A 12555-nucleotide genomic window follows, 5' to 3' on the forward strand; every position below is an offset into this window, starting at 1 on the left:
AGGAGGGTGGGGTTTGTGGAAGGGAGGGACTTCAATGAGCTATAATGCCATAAAGTCCACCTTCCAAAGTGGCCATTTTCTCCAGGTGAGCTGATCTCTGTCACCTGGAGATCAGTGGTAATAGCGGGAGATCTCCAGCCACCACCTGGAGGTTGGCAACCCTATGACAACGACTGTTATTGGTAGTAGCAGTAATAGTAAATCATTAATCGTGAAAATAGTGGTTTTGCTGAGTCAGGGATTCGCACGCTGTTATTGACTTGTCAACAACCTGGAGGGGGGGGGAAGTTTTGTCCCTTTAATAGAGGCTTGATGTGTGGAAATGGGCAGGTGAGGCTTTTCATGACATGGTGGTAACACTTGGTATGTCTCCGACCAGCGAGCCTCTATTAAAGGGACAGGACACTTTATCTCTAGGGTGTTGGCAACCTTATTGTTATCTGATCTTGTGTGAGAATGCTCTTGGGTCCCTACATCTTTTTTGCCCTTCTGCCTGGCACATTGGGGTGCCCTTGAGCCAGTCACGCTTTCAGCCTAACCTACCTCACAGGGTTGTTGTGAGGATAAAACAGAGGCGAGGAGAACAATGTAAGCCCCTTTGGGTCCCCGCTGGAGGGAAAAGATGGGGTATAAATGAAACAAAAACAAGAGCTTCCAGATCTTGCACTTAAATAAACTCCAGTACACAAAACATCTTTAATGAAGAAAATAATACAAAATTGGAAATGTGCATCCACTAGGTGGCAGGCTGTGCCAACTGATATCCTCCACAATTCCTGGAGAATTTTAAGACAGCTCTTCCAATTAGTACACCAATGATCCCTCATTAAAAATGCATTTACCTTGCCCTTGACTCCCTTTGAAAAAAATCAATGGAATTTTGCAATCACTCTTTCCACCCCAGTTCTCCATGCTATGGGGCATTCCCACCTCTTATGATCCCAAAGGAGTCACTGCTTTCTTTCCTGACAAAGATGACTGTGCCTTGAACAGTGGCTTTCAGCCTGGGGATTCTTTCCAAGTTTGTAGTCAAATAACTCAAGCAACAAGTTCACTGTAAGCTCTCTGTACAGGAGCTATGCAAATGGTAGTCTTGAACAATTTTATTGGAAATTGTTCAGACTAGTGACTGCAAGTTATTCAGTAGCTGTAGGATACTGAACTGCAAATTTTTAAGTATTAAAGCATGTGCTTTGGATCCCAGGTCGAATCTCTGGCATTTCCCAGTTTTTTTTTTTAAAGGATCTGTTGACAGGGTTTGGAATAGCCTATGTGAGGCTAGGTAAGAGCTTGGCTTGGTTAGGTAAGAGCCCCGTGGCGCAGAGTGATAAACTGCAGTACTGCAGTTCAAGCTCTGCTCGCGACCTGAGTTCGATCCAAACGGAAGTTGGTTTCAGGTAGCTGGCTCAAGGTTGACTCAGCCTTCCATCCTTCCGAGGTCGGTAAAATGAGTACCCAGCTTGCTGGGGGTAAAGGGAAGATGACTGGGGAAGGCACTGGCAAACCACCCCGTAAACAAAGTCTGCCTAGAAAACGTCGGGATGTGACGTCACCCCATGGGTCAGGAATGACCCGATGCTTGTACAGGTGACCTTTACCTTTATGTGAGGCTAATATATTTGTATGTGTGGTCCAAAGGTCCAACTCAGTAAAAAGCAACTTCATAAGCCCTGTTGGAGTTGTACAGCAACATCAAATGGCTATTCAGCAGTAAACCAATGGTAAAGTGCTACTGCAACACCCCACCTCCCCAGATGTTCTGGGTACAACCGGCTCCAGATCAGTCCTGAAGGGCATTTGGATGAATTCGTTCTAGCATTCTGCTGCAGAATGTGTGAGTCACTCCTCTTCTGAATGGTAGTGACTCATCTTCTCAGGTGGGTGGGAACAGCATACATGCGATTGTTCAGTTTGGAGGGTTTTGTGAATCGAGAGACTTGATATTGCAGAAAGCCAGGGGAAATCATTAAGGGGCATGGGGAAAGGGCAGCTAACCCCATAGTGGGAAGAATGTGGTTAGGGTTGCCAACTCTGGCTTGGCATGTTCCTGGAGATTTGGGGACGGAGCCTGGGGTGGGTGAACTTTGGGGAGGGAGTTCAGTGGGGATGCCCTCTGAAGTTGCCATTTCCTCCAAGAGAACCCCCTCTGTGGTGTGGTGATCATTTGTAATTCCAGGAGAGCTCTAGCCCCCCTCCACTGATAAACCTGTGTGAGATTCAGAATGTTGTTTGCAAGGATTCAGCCATCTACATGATCACACCAGGCAACCTTTACTCTCCCCTAACTAATAGCAGTGTTGCAAAGCAGGGAGATGTCCATTGGTTGGGAGAGTCAAACTCCCCAAAGAAGTGCACAGCTTCTGTCCCCTAATAAGAGGGAATTTTGGAGAGGTACAGTAGAGGTGAGAAAAGCGGAACTTCCTAAGTTCCCATTTCTATACACCAGTGACTCAGTTTCTCCTTGCACTTAACCGACTTACAAAACCCAGTGGTACAAGAAAGTGGGTATTTATCAAGATCCAGGCCTGGCATAACCTCAGGGGGCAAAAATGCCTAAATAATGGCTCTACCCTTTGGTTCAAAGATGTTTTCTTTCCTTTAAACTCCTCCCTCCTGAAATAAACCACACCCCTTGAGCAAAACCCCCTCCCCTACACTAGGAGCACACTTCCAACACTTCCCAGGACATACACCAACCGTTTCATGTGATATCCAAAATATCTGAGTTCCTATACCTTCTATAATGGTGTTGGGGAGGAGGAATTTCGACAGATGTTGCTTTTCTCATGTCAACATTTTTATTTTTCTTATCTCTTTACGTCAGTTTCTTGAAGGGACTTGAGGTTGATTACGGAGTTATAAAAGACAATGCAAAAAGCAGTACACTACACATAATAAACAATGCAGTAAATCTGTATTGTACAAATCAAAGAACAAAAAAATACAGTATAATACATTGCATAAACTAGAATTCACAGTTAAAGAATGATGAATTACATAGTTTAATACATCCAGTAAGCAATGCAGTCTAAAGGGGAGGAAGAAAAAAAAAGCTGTCTAAAAATTCCAGAGGTGATCAAAGTAAAACCTTCTTACCTAAATAGAAAGTGCCCTACATGTACCCAGGTTATCCCTTCTATACGACTATGAAGTAGAAGGAAACCTGCCCTCCTCTATATCAACTCACCCTAGATGACTAGGCTCAAGTTATGGTAAGAAGACACATAATGGTACAACTTTACTGGTGCTAAGTGGGTTGGGTCTGGTCTGGGTTTGAATGGGAGACAACCTGGGAAGACTCCTTACTAGAGTTGCCACTGTCCAGGTGGAGCCTGGAGATCTCCTGGAATGACAACTGACCTCTAGCCTACAGAGATCAGCTCACGTTACAGTGAACACACATACAGTCTGCATGTACATGCATTCTCCTGTTTTGTAAGAGCCAACGCGTGTTCACTTTATGAATTAAACCAGGGGCTGGTACCCAGATAAATAACGGGTTTAAATCACACATGCAGCTGTATATACATTGAATATAAGATGGGAATTACTCCATGCATGTATAAAGAATAATTAAGCACACACTGTATGTATGTGCGTTCACTTTAACTTGTGAACAGTTTCCATTTCTCTGCACACCGGAATCTTCTCTCCCATCAGAGTTAATGAATCAGGGTCAAGCAGCTTCCTCTTTCAGCCTGATTTAGCTCCATCAGGTCACCTTGCTTGAAAACTCTCACATTCTCTGGGTCACCTGGCTCGCCAGGAGATAGATTTGGTCAGGAACAGTTGATGCTGACACAGCATGTACTTAGGCCGAGCTAAAAGCGGCAGAGCAGCTACAATGGGCCCTGACTGTGCAGAGCATCTGTCATGCCACCGGATGTTCTGCAGAGCTGAGTCAATGCGGCAGCAGTGAGCAATAATGTGAAGGGAGGGAGGAGGCCCTCATAGGCCACAGGAGATGATTTGGGGGGTCACCTTGGCAAACAGACAGAATCATAACCCTTCTCTACATTTAGCAGACAATGGAAGGCACTCCATTTTGGCTAAAGCACACCCCTGCCCTGGATATTGGGGATCCTGAGTCGATGGCAGGGCCTGCCTGGATTTATACATAGCAATGGCATTGTTGCAAACTTGGGAAAGAATGTCTAATTATTTACATTTAATCCTTTCTATTATAGAATCATAGAGCTGGAAGGGACCAGCCAGGCCATCTAGTCCAACACCCTGCACAATGCAGGAAATTCACAACTACCTCCCCCACCACACCCCCAGTGACCCCTACTCCATGCCCAGCAGATGGCCAAGATGCCCTCCCTCTCATCAGCTGCTTAAAGTCATAGAATCAGCATTGCTGACAGATGGCCATCTAACCACTTCTTAAAACCCTCCAGGGAAGGAGCATTTACCACCTCCCAAGGAAGCCTGTTCCACTGAGAAACTGCTCTAACTGTTAGAAAGTTCTTCCTAATGTCCAGACGGAAACTCTTTTGATTTAATTTCAACTGGTTGGTTCTGGTCCGACCTTCTGGGGCAACAGAAAACAACTTGGCACCGTCCTCTATATAACAGCCCTTCAAGTACTTGAAGATGGTTATCATATCCCCTCTCAGTCTTCTCCTCTTCAGGCTAAACATACCCAGCTCCTTCAACCTTTCTGCATAGGACTTGGTCTCCAGACCCCTTACCATTTTTGTTGCCCCCCTCTGGACACGTTCCAGCTTGTCTACATCTTTCCTACAGCATGTATGCATTTTTGCATGAATTCAAATGCTGGGTTTCTCAGTGAAAAAGCGGAACTTCCTCAAACTTTGCATCACATTTTCTCAGGCTTTGCTCCAGAAAGCAAAAATGCAGCCCTTTTTGTCTGCAAAGGTTCTTCCCATTGTTTCTTGTGGATGCCCTTGGGACATGGATGTGCCACAGTTAAGCCCATTTCACAATAAAGAAACCGAGGCAGAAAGAGACTGACAACCCCTTCCTGAGCTGAGAGGGGTGAAAGTGGTCTGGAGGCACGCAAAGGCTCGTGCTGGCATCGGCGCCACTTGCGCCGATGCCAGGGACACTTACGCCGCCACAACCAGCACGGACGCACGGATGTTGGCCATGGCAGTGTGGCCCTGGGACACCGGCTTGGCTTCCCGGTGGCATCCTAACGGCTCACTTCCGTGTGCCGTTGTCCTGTGAGGCATTCCCGGGGTGGAGCCACCTTCAGGCGACTTCCTAACCCCCTTTGAGGCTGGGAACAACCCCTTTGTCCTTACTTGCTCTTACGCTACCTTTGTAGGTGGCGTAGCACCTTGGAACGGTTCCACGGGGCTTGCCAAGTAAGGGCAGCTTTCTGCCTTGGGGTGGGTGGGGCCCGAATCCTCCAGCCACCAGCGCTGTCCCTCCCCTCAGGAATGGGCTGTGAGGCAATCAGTGTTTAGATCGGCGCCCTAAAACCATGGCAACCATTTATTTGCCCAAGAGGGGAGAGACAGAGGTCGATTTTTCACGGTGGATTTTGCTTCTCTTTTGCCGTGGAGCAAAAAAAGAACCGATTTAAATTTGTTTTTTATGGCAGCGGATCTTCCATCCCTAAGCAGTTTGGGTTTTTCATGGGAATAAGCACGCAGTATTCGGCAGTGGTTATCTCTGTTCTCTTGTCCTTCCCCTTCCACTCAGCTCATGCCTAACCACCCCCAACTTCGCCCACCCCCGCCCACTTTGCCCATGCTGCTGCTTCGCTCCATCTGGCCGCTAGCTATCGCTCCCTCTCTTGTTTTTTGCTGGATATGGCTGCTTTCTGGCTCTAGCAAAAGAACGCTAGCCGACTAATCCAACAGCCGGGAGATTTGAGCACGCTAGCAGTTGCGAGATTCCAGAGGCGTGATTGGTTAGCACTTGTCAGCTGACTGCAACTTTGAGTGCATCTCTCCAGCACAGCACACAGGATTGAACTGCTATCAGCTGACTGCAACTTTACATGCATCTTTCCAGCATAACATACGGAACTTTGGTGCTGATTGTAAAAAGATTTTTTCCCCTGGGGGTTTAATGTGTTACCAAAGTTGTTTTTCTGTATAACAGTCCCACCTTGTATTGCTCAAACTTACGAAGAAGGGTACAAGAATTGTACTTTGAAATCGGTAACAGCAAATAAGACTTGTATATGTTGATACTGAAGTTACAGAATCTACATTATAGATTAGTTACAAATCGTAGTGGCTGTGTACTGAGAATTTTTTTCTTAGGGTTTTGCATTAACCTCCATATACTAGCTGTAGATCTCCTGCTACTACAAGTGCTCTCCAGGCAGCAGAGATCACTCCATCTGAACATAATGGCTGCTTTGGAAGGTGGACTGTATGCCTTCACACTCCAAACCCCGCCCTCCTCAGGCTCCAGCCCCGACGTGAGGAAACTTTGGATATTGCTACCACAGTTAAGGAAATGGGTGAACCACATTGATGTTGGGAGTCACTTATGGGATGGAGCCCCTGTGCCGCCGGAATTTTGAATTTAGCCCAACATCCCATCGTTTTGATCCTGGAAGCACAAGCATGCCTTAATGTTTTAATAATTTCTCTTGGGTGCTGGGTGCAACAGCAGATCAGCAGAGTTGAAGCCATTCATCAATCCACCCACCTCTCCTAAAAGAAATCCTAGAAGGGGTGGGGAGGATACCGTCCCTTCGCCTTCTTTTTATGTTCTATCTTTGACTTTCCAAGGCGGCGTTACCATTTGGCATCCCCTAGGGAGCTTCCCAAAATCAGGGGTGGTGGTGGTCACGAGAAGGAATGGGTCAACTTCTCACCTAATCTCTACTTTTTTGGTGTCCTTTGAAATCCGTGCTGTTGCCACAGACCAACTTACAAAGAGACAAGGCAAGGGGCCAATTTGTGATTTCTAAATGACAACTATCCCGACATCTGGATGTTTCCCCAGAGACATTCAAGATGAGGCATTTGATTCAAAATGCTCCGGTGGCAAGTTCTGACTTCCGCAATCGCTGAGGAGGCCCTGTAGGTGCTTTACCCAACGGCTGGCGCTTTACAACCTGCTGATAAGCATCCGCTTGTGAATTGCCACTGTATATGTATATAAATGTGCACATTCCATAGATTTGCATTACTTATTTTTTTCCAAAGTTTTTGGTGTTTTGCTCTTCTCACAGCAGCAATTGTCTTGGGGGGGGGGTTACACAGTAAAGATGAGCTGACCAAGTTGCTGTAGTCTCAGCAGAAATTGTTCATTATTTCAACCCCCCCAACGTAAACCTGGCACCATAAGGCTTGAGAAAAACAAACCGCAGAGATGGAGAGGGGAATTAACTTTATTGAGCTTTGAAGCAAAACATACAGAAGTAGGAGAAACATTCGTCGAAAGACCATGGATATGTCAAAACTCACAAGGTGGGTGGTGGTTGGAGTTTGAGAAGTGCAGGCTAAACACTATCAGAATACACTGATGCTTACAAACAGATGTGCTGCAGCAACACCAGGGCAGCGTATTAGGACCCAGCCACCAGCCCCCAGAGCTCCCCCCAACTCCTGTTCCCAAGAGGCTACGTGCAGCTCACACTGCGCGCCTGCTCCGGGGGGGGGGGCACCGTTACAGCTGGTAGCCATGGATATATACCCCTCTACCCAATGAATATGCCCACTCCCCTCTTCAAGCCTTTGCGTCCAACTCCAGAGGTCATTCTGCAATGAGTTTGGTTTTTTCCCCCCTTTGCCAGTCCAAGTTATCTGTGTCACTCTCCTCCAACACCACCACATTCCAAAGAAAAGGGCACTTTCTATGCCTCAGCCAGCTATTTCTGCATTCCAGCCATGAGAAACTGCATTCATGAATTCCTTCAAGAGCCTGGGGGGTGGGTGGGGGTCAACCAACCGGAAGCGAATGGACTGAAGATCTCCTTTCGTGTCCCCGCTCAAATCAGCCCAAGTGTTCCTTTTTCAGACAAAAAGCATCACCGCGCCAGAACCACCTGTGGTTTCTCATTCGTGAGGCATGCTGCAGTGCAATTATTCAAGGAATACCACCCTGCCTGGTGCAAGCCATCTTGCTGAGGGGTGGCAGAAGCCTTCTGCAGACCTTTAATGCATCCACAAAAATAGCCAGGCGTTGCAGAAAGAAAGAGTAAAATTTCCATGAAACTAACTCTGCGCCACAGGGCAGAATCACTGCATTGGGGGATGGCCTGTGGCAAATCTGCCCACCTCCCTGGAAAAGCCTGTCTAGATGCCAATTGCCAGATAAAAGATGTGCGGGGGGTGGGGAAGTATGCGGTAAAAGAATGTACTAGGAGGGCCAGGGAGGTTGTGTGCATGTGATTTTCTACCTCATTCTCAAAATGGCCATCCAGGAAAGCTGGCTGCATTTCCCCTTCCCTGTCACAAGATGAAATTCTAGCAAAGGCCTGCCAAATTCCTGACCGGCTGACTTCTATTTTTCGCATTTCTCAGCCCGGCTGGCTTCTTTAAAGGGCAATCCTATCCTGAAACGCAGGAAATATCCTCTCTGGGCCAAGAGTCCAGGAAGGCCTACTCAGCTCCCCCAACCCCGCAACTGCTATGGAACCTATTAACAGTTCAAATGTTAAAAATGGAACTCACCGTTTTCTTTCCACCCCCCCCCCCCAGAGGCACCAAGAGGTGTACAGGCTTTGCATCTGAAGCAGAGTAGCATGTACACCTAGGAATTAAGTGGCATTTAATTTGCATCCATTAAAAAAAGGCACTAGGCAGAATTCAACCACTGATAAATCTAATTTATTACTCTCTTTTCTCTCTCTCTCTCCTTCCCAAAGCCAAAAAAATTCAGCTTTTCCAGATTTGGCTTTTTTTGGCTCCAATGAAATGGTGCCCTTTTTTTCGGTTCCACATATCCAAATGCACGCCCTAGTTCAGCAGGAACACCAGACATTTGGCCTACCTGCCAAATGAAATGATGTCGCATTAAACTTGATTGGGGGAGGGGGGAAGAGAAAAGTGGATTACGTGTCCAAGTGCCTCATTGGCACAGAGCTGAGTATCTGCCACAAGGGGCAGGATTCCTTACTCTGGATTGGGTGGGGGAGGTTTTCACCTAAGCAAGAAGTTTTAAAAGGTGAATTCTTCCTTTGTTTTGGGTTCCTTTGTTTTGGGTTCAAAGGGGGATGGGGATGTGTTGGCTCCACCTAAGGTAACTGTCTTGTAATGCAGTTTAGCTATAATTATGTTTTCCTTTTATTTCCATAGATCTGTATTCTGCTATGATAGTGTTCAGGCAGGCACCTGAGCAAAGAGGCAATGAGCACAGTCCAAACACAGTCCAGGATGAAAGTACAAGTATTCAGAAGTCCAAGCATCAAAACAGAATGGCAAATCCAAAGAGCATAAGCCAGGTCACCGTCCAGAAGGTCAAACACACTGATTGGAATTCATGTGGATTTCCAGGTCAGTGTCAATCCAGATTTATTTCAGACAGCTTGTACCTTGGCTTTTAGCAAGAACACATCTAATCTGCTTTTTGTGTCCCATGATTTAGCAACCACCCAGCTGTTCCTCAGTTGTGATCTTTCCCCCTGGTGCCTCTGCTTACCTTGGTATGCCTTGAATACTTGGAATAAAGCAATGGCAGAATCCTTTTTGTCCCAAATCCCAACTTGTGGGTCTGAAATTGTATGGAATCACAGAACATGACACAGCCCCTTGAATAAAGCTAATTGTACATAGAAAGCACATGACAAAAAATACATATTTTTCTAAATTTCCTGTGTGCCTCTTTTTTTGGTTGCTACCCAAATTCACACACCACTTTTTGGGGAAAGTTGCTGTATGGACAGCCTGCCCCAGAACTCCAGGAGGTGGGTGCTTGTGTTATGGGGGCCAGGATCCTTTCCCCATGGATTTAGGCTGCTCCTTACTAGCCATTCACTTTGGAATGGTTATAATTCATTCGCCTGGTCTGTTGTTGCAGATAATCTGTATTAGAATATTTTCTATGCTGTTTATTCAATTTTTTCAGACTGAATACCATTTTTAAGAGAGCCAGCTTGGTATGATGGTTAAGAGCGGTGGGCTGGAGAGGTGGACTCTAATCTGGAGAACCGGGTTTGATTCCCCACTCCTCCACATGAGCAGCGGAGGCTAATCTGGTGAACCGGGTTGGTTTCCCCACTCCTCCACATGAAGCCTGATGGGTGACCTTGGACTGGTCACAGCTCTCTTAGAGCTCTCTCAGCCCCACCTACCTCAAAGGGTGTCTGTTGTGGGGAGAGGAAGGGTCAGTGATTGTAAGCTGGTTTGATTCTCCCTTAAGTGGTAGAGAAAGTCAGCATATAAAAACCAATTCTTCTTTAAAATTCAGACACACAGTTGCTATACCAATCAACCCAGCATGATGTTCTTGAAGATTCCCAATGCTACTGTCCTTTAAAATTGTCCTCTTTCCCCACAAGAGGCTTCTTTAATTGTGTTGTTTCCTTTTAGGTCATTGTGGAAGGGGTTAGCTTTAATTACTTTTTGCAAATAGATACATTGGTTCTTGTTGGTTATCCGGGCTGTGTAACCGTGGTCTTGGTATTTTCTTTCCTGACACTGATAGGATGGAGAAACTTTTGAAAAAACATAACCTACAAACAGTGTTTAGAGAGACACTGTCCTTCAGTGTTACTCCTCTGAAGATGCCTGCCACAGCTGCTGGTGAAACGTCAGGAAAGAAAATACCAAGACCACGGTTACACAGCCTGGATAACCCACAAGAACCAATGAACTCTGACCGTGAAAGCCTTCGACAATATTTAGATACATTGGGTTTATCCCTTGATGAGCTGCTTTTGCTCTCACAAAGGGAAGCACTCGAAACAATCAAGGGTAGAATTTTGGACATACAACTACAAGACCTCAGTAGCGCTGCTGACAAAATTTGCTCTCCACTAAGGCTAGGGTCCTCACTGATGAAAGGTGGAACAGCATCGTATCTTAACTCTTTAAAAGACCCACATTTGCATAGAGCCTTTTCCCTGGCCAGGTTCAATGTAATGCCCTCTGCGGTCTTATTTGGCAGATTTCAAAAAGTGGCTTAAGATGATAGACTTTGTACATGTGCATTAGGAAGAGTAGAATCAATTGGGCATATTCTTTTCAATTGCCCTTTTTATACGCACCTCCGGCTTAAATACATTGACCCCATTTTTATTAACCTAATGGGCTTGACTGATCAAGCTAAAGAACGACATGTACTGAAAGATGTGTTTCCCGACATCACTGTGGAGGTGGCCAAATTTCTTAATAACGTCCTAAAGATTCGCCAAAAAGAGAACTGGGGGAAATCTGATGTATTTAACTATGTTTCTATGGCTGTTTGATATCTGAATGAAATTTATATTAATTGTTATCTTATGCCATTAAAGGTTTTTTGGGGAAAAAATCACTTTTTGCAGCCAAAACAATTGCACTTAAAACACACACAACTTTCCACTATTGTAATTGCAGGAGCGCCATCATAATAAAAACATAAAGGAACAATTTATTTATTTATTAGCTACCAAGAGACACTAAAGTCTCCCCCTGCACTGAATGGACTAATTAAAGACCAATTCAGGAAACCCACAGCTGCAAGACAACTAATTAAACTGGGAAGCAGAAATCTCTTAAAAGAAGAGGCCAGGGGGAAACTAAAAGGATCGTGGCAGGGAGAAGCGACTGAACTGGATTTTCTCCCATGTAAACATACAATAAGATCTTGCCCATTAGGATGGACATTGCTGGATTCTTATGGACAACAAAGCAGCATGTTAATTGCGGTGTGCAGTTTCCATTTCAATTCTGCTTCCAGCTGATTGCTGAAAAGGAATGTGTCAGTCGAGTCCTAGCGCAGAAACAACCAGTCATGTGCATGGAACTCAGATGAATGGGTGCAGTATTTCTGCGCTAAGCCAGGCCCATGAGTGCTCCCTCTAGAAAAATGCACCTCGCCACCAGTTATGTGAGATGGTTTTCTGGAAGTGCAACAGATCTGTTTTTGCTGCCACCTAGGACCACAGAACTTGGGTGAAGGAGTTTGCTAAGCACCTGGTAGATAGGGTTGCCAACCTCCAGGTAATCCAAACAAAAAGAGGCTCAGTGCTGTAATATTAGTAGGCAAGAAAAAAACAGCACACAAGTTGCAAATATATAGAATAATCACATATATTGAAAAGAAAAAGCAAATTTGTGAAAATGAAACCAACACCTAAGAAAGCATACAAATAGACAAACATACAATGTATCAAATTTCCAACCTATTGTAAAAAATATTCAATACAGAAGTAATTCATACGCAAAGTCCATACTAAGAATCCACAAGTAGAAAGAAGTGTTGAGTTCCATTGCGCTGTGAAATTGACCAGTTCAGGCGCAAATGTGAACTGAGATATATACAACCTTATCTTCCAGTTCAAGGTAACAATAGGTTGGAAGAAAATGGGGACCATACGTGTTGTCTAGATCCTTGTGATACACGTTTCGCTGTAGGCAAATTGATATTCCATAATAGGTAATTGAAAATACAGGACCAACAGGTTCTCCAACAAAATTC

Source organism: Euleptes europaea, chromosome 3 (genome assembly GCF_029931775.1).
Source record: "Euleptes europaea isolate rEulEur1 chromosome 3, rEulEur1.hap1, whole genome shotgun sequence".
Lineage (NCBI taxonomy): Eukaryota > Metazoa > Chordata > Lepidosauria > Squamata > Sphaerodactylidae > Euleptes > Euleptes europaea.